Source organism: Lycium barbarum, chromosome 11 (genome assembly GCF_019175385.1).
Source record: "Lycium barbarum isolate Lr01 chromosome 11, ASM1917538v2, whole genome shotgun sequence".
Taxonomy (NCBI): domain Eukaryota; kingdom Viridiplantae; phylum Streptophyta; class Magnoliopsida; order Solanales; family Solanaceae; genus Lycium; species Lycium barbarum.
In genome coordinates this window covers 47,486,685-47,491,588 of record NC_083347.1, presented here as the reverse complement: position 1 = coordinate 47,491,588, position 4,904 = coordinate 47,486,685, and positions in this window count along the sequence as shown.

Below are 4,904 nucleotides of genomic sequence, written 5' to 3'. Positions count from 1 at the left end.
ACAACACAAGAATGTGTACAAAGCAAATATCATGGGAATACTTGATGATGACTTAAAATGCCTAAGTGTTATAGACTTTGACCCTCTATTGCGGCACAAGACGATGGGTCATGCTAGCCTTGGTCAACTAAACAAACTAATCTCCCAAGACCTAGTCATTGGTCTGCCAAACATTAAGTTCAATGATGACCAAGTTTGAAGTGCTTGTGCCAGGGGGAAACAGGTGGGATAATCTTTCAAGTCGAAAAAGGTAATCAGTACAACCAAGTCTCTGGAACCGGTCTATATAGATTTGTACAGACCAGTAAGAGTAATGAGCAGGGGAGGTAAGAGGTACATGTTTGTTATTGTTGATGATTTCACAAGACTTACATGGATACTGTTTCTTGCATCTAAAGATGAAGTATATGACGCCTTCATGATCTTGATAAAAAGGTTAGAGAGAACATTAGGGAACAAATTGACTTCAATTAGATCTGACCATGGAACCGAATTCAAAAATGCAAAATTCGAAGAATATTGTTCCACATTTGGTATTGACCATAAATGTTCCGCCGCTAGAACTCCACAGCAAAATGGAGTAGCTGAAAGGAAGAATAAGACCTTAGAAGAGATGGCTAGAACATTGATGCTTGCTAGCGATATTGCCCAAAACTTTTGGGCTGAATCCATAAACACCGCTTGCTACATTCTAAATAGATGCATGACTAGGTATCTATTGAATAAAACTCCTTATGAACTACTTAAAGGAAGAAAGCGTCACATCTCTCATCTAAGAACCTTTGGATGTCGATGCTTCATTCAAAACAATGGAAAAGAGTCTCTAGGGAAGTTTGATGCCTGAAGTGATGAAGAAATTTTTGTAGGCTATGCGCGTAACAACAAAGTATACATGGTGGTTAACAAAAGAACAATGCTAATAGAAGAAAATGTAGATGCTGTCTTGGATGAGTCAAGTGTTATTTATGAGAAACAGGTATAGGATGATGATGAGGACCCCATATTCATCTATACCACAAGAGCTAACAGTGTAACTGAAAATGCAAATGAGCTAGGTAAGTCACTTAATGTTTCAAGTCCTCCAATAACTGAAGAGCAGGTTTTGCAGATAGGGGGAACCACTGATGAAACCCCTGATGAACCTGGTTCACCAAGTGAGGTTCAGAATGAAAACTCTATAACCCCACAAGGAGTAGTTTCAAGAAGATTTAAATATCAAGGATCTCATCCCATAGATAATATATTGTCGGATCTAAATTCTGGGGTCATGACAAGATCCAGATTAAACAATCTATGTGTCTTTAATGCATTTTTATCTATTATTGAGCCTAAAAGGTTAACGAGGATTTGCAGGATGCAAGTTGGATTATTCCAATGCAGGAGGAACTTAATCAGTTCAAAAGAAATAAGGTTTGGCACCTTGAACCAAGACCAAAGGATAGAACAATAATCGACACACAATGGGTGTTTCGAAACAAGCTGGGTGAGCATGGAACAGTCACAATGAACAAGGCAAGGTTAGTGGACCCGGGGTATAATCTAGAAGAAGGGATAGACTATGATGAAACGTTTGCCCCTGTGGCAAGACTAGAAGCAATAAGGCTTCTTATAGCATGTGCAACCCACATGGAGTTCACACTCTATCAAATGGATGTGAAGAGTGCCTTTCTAAATGGGTACTTAAAAGAAGAAGTGTACGTCAAGAAAGCTCTAAGTTTCGAAGATGTTGAACATCCTGAGTATGTTTACAAGCTTGACAAGGTGCTCTGTAGACTCAAGCAAGTGCCAAGAGCTTAGTTTGAAACAGTATCATGATTTTTTCTAGCACATGGACACACTAGAGGAAAGATAGACAACACACTATTCTTAAAGGTCAAAGGAAAAAACTTGTTAGTTGTACAAGTTTATGTGGATGGCATTAACTTTGGAGCTACGAATGAGTCAATGACTGAAGAATTTGCTGCATTAATGGGAAGTGAGATTGAGATTAGCATAATGGGAGAACTGAATTTCTTCTTAGGACTACAAAACAAGCAAAAAGCAATGGGCACTATGATCTATCAACAGAAGAATTTTAAGGAACTGCTCAAGCGGCTCAAAATGAAGGATACGAAGGAAATTGATACTCCTATTGCAACAGCCACAAATCTCACCCTGGATGAACCTGGTCCACCAGTTGAGCAGAAACTATACAGAGGTATGATTGGCACCGTTCTATATCTCACTGCTAGTCAACCTGACATTGTATTCAGTGTGGGATTATGTGCAAGATTTCAAGAAAATTTGAAAGATTCTTATCTAAAAGTTGTGAAAAGAATCTTGAGATACTTGAAAGGAACAAGTGAGTTCGGGCTATGGTATCCTAGAGGTAGTGTATCGACCCATTTCATCGTTACGGTAAAATTTTCGAAATATCTGTAAACATGTCATCCTGGACCTTTCCTTTCACTACAGTAATTATGATGGATATCTAGCCTAGTGGTACCCATTGTACGAAAAATAATCAAGCATCGAAATTCGGGAGAAGGACCTAGCTAGACCACCCCAGCGCTCATCTGAGCGCTACAGCTATGGCGCCCCAGCGGCCATGGCCTCACTGAAGCTGTAGGTTGTGGTAGCCCCAGGATGCTGCAGCGGCCTTACGAGCGCTGCAGTGCTACCGCTGAAGTGGTGCGCGTAGTTAAAATCCCCTATATAAGAAATCATTTCGAGAATTGTCCCATTTTTCACAACCCTAAATTCCAGCTGCCCAATTCGGTGGGAAGCCTAAAAATCAGATTCTTAGTCTTGATGAATCTTTTTAACACCTTCAAACTCTCCTTCCACTTAGTAAATTACTCCTAACCATATTCACCTAGAGAATCATCAAATGGGTATTTCAAGTCTCTAGAGCTAAAGGGAAGTTGAATTAACGTTCTCTTTCACATGATTCCCATTAGGTAACCTTTCATGTTCTTTATCTAAATGGGTTGATAACCTAAATTCCTACCTTCTTTCCTCTTAAAAATGAGTTATTTCATGGATCTGGGAAATGGGTCTTTCCCAATATAAGTCTAAAAATTGGTAAATCACCTAGTGGGGTTGTAGATGGAATTTAGAATTGGGCTAAGATCCCAAACTTCCCTTAATTAGAAATCTCTTACAAGGGTTATAAATGATAGATTTATTCTTGGGCCTCATGTTTGTCTCCAAGTGATTTCGTGCGGATTGCGATGTGGTGATCGATTGAAAGAATCAACGGATGTTCGTGGCACCCGCTCGGCTATGAGGTAAGTTATGGTTTCCCTTTCGGTAGACTCCGGTTAGTTTCTCATATTCGTGTATTAGAAGGAACGGAAAATGCATGTGTAGGAATTGGAGATTTAGGATGGAATCTTAGGATGGTATTGATGTGTTATTATGTGTTCGGGCTTGTGGCCTATAGATTCTTAAGGATGTATGATGTGGCTTTCTTGGCTATCAGTGGATTTTATGTGACTTGGGAGTAGCGGGTGATACCTATTTTCTGTGTCTAATGATGAGAATTCCCGTAATATGTGATTATTTGTGTTATGCCATTAATGGTGAATTTATTTGATAAATGGAAGGATAAAATGCACCAACGATTGTGACTGAGTTCTAGATTGAGAAGTGTCGAATAATTGTGAATGTAGGGCATAAAGCAATTGCTCGTGCCAATTCTTGTAGTTGTCGATCATTCTTCTCAGGATTCTTTTGATGTGTTTGTTGGCGGCCTCTACGGCCCATTCATTTGTTCTCAGTAGGTGGTAGAGTTTCTGTGGATGATCTTGAATTGTTCATAGATGTCCCTCATCAAATGGTTGTTCAGATTGGCACCATAGTCTATGATGATGGATTTCGGTACACCGAAATGACATATCAGATTATTTTTGACAAAGTCAGCCATGACATTCTTGGTCACTGACTTGTGTAAAGTTGCCTCTACCCATTTAGTAAAGTAGTCGATGGCGACTAAGATTAAATGATGTCCATTGGAGGCCGAAGGCTCGATGGGTCCTATGACGTCCATTCCTCATTCCACGAATGGCCATGGCAAGCTCATCACATGTAATTTTGTGGGAGGAACCTTGATCAGATCTTCGTTTATCTGGCACTGATGGCACTTCTGGATGAATTTGCACGAATCATGCTCCTTGGTCATTCAGTAATATCATGTCCTCAAGATTTTTTTTGCGATGACGAATCCATTCATGTGAGATCCGCATGCCCTTGCGTGCACCTCTTTCATCAATTTTGTAGCCTCTTTGGCATCCACACACCTGAGTAACCCAAGGTCAGGTGTCCTTTTGTACAATACTTATTTGTTCAAAAAGAAACCATTAGCCAACCTCCTAATGGTCTTCTTCTGATTTGTTGAACTCTCTGGGGGTACTCTTCCTTCTCTAGGTATGTCTTGATGTCGGTATACCATGGTTGGCCGTCCGGCTCAGCCTCTACGTAGGCGTAGTGAGCCTGTTCTTCTCTCAGTGTAATCTCTAGAGGGTCAACGTGAGCACTCTCGAGGTGCTGGACCATGGAGGCTATCGTAGCCAATGCATCTGCAAACTCATTTTGAGCCCTCGGAGTATGCCTAAAATCGATATTCTTGAATATTTTGCACAATCTTTGCACTAGATTTACATATGGGAGTATTTTATAATTTTTGGTCGCCCAATTCCCTTTCACTTGATTTATGAGCAAATTGGAGTCCCCGATTACCAACAACTCTTGTATGTTCATGTCCAGCTCCATCCTGAGGCCGAGGACACATGCTTCATACTCCGCTATGTTGTTGGTACACCTGAAGTTAAGCTTTGGGGCCATCGAATAGTGTTGTCCTGTTTTCGATATCAACACCGCTCTGATGCCTGATTCTTATCTAATTGACTGCTCCATCGAAGAAC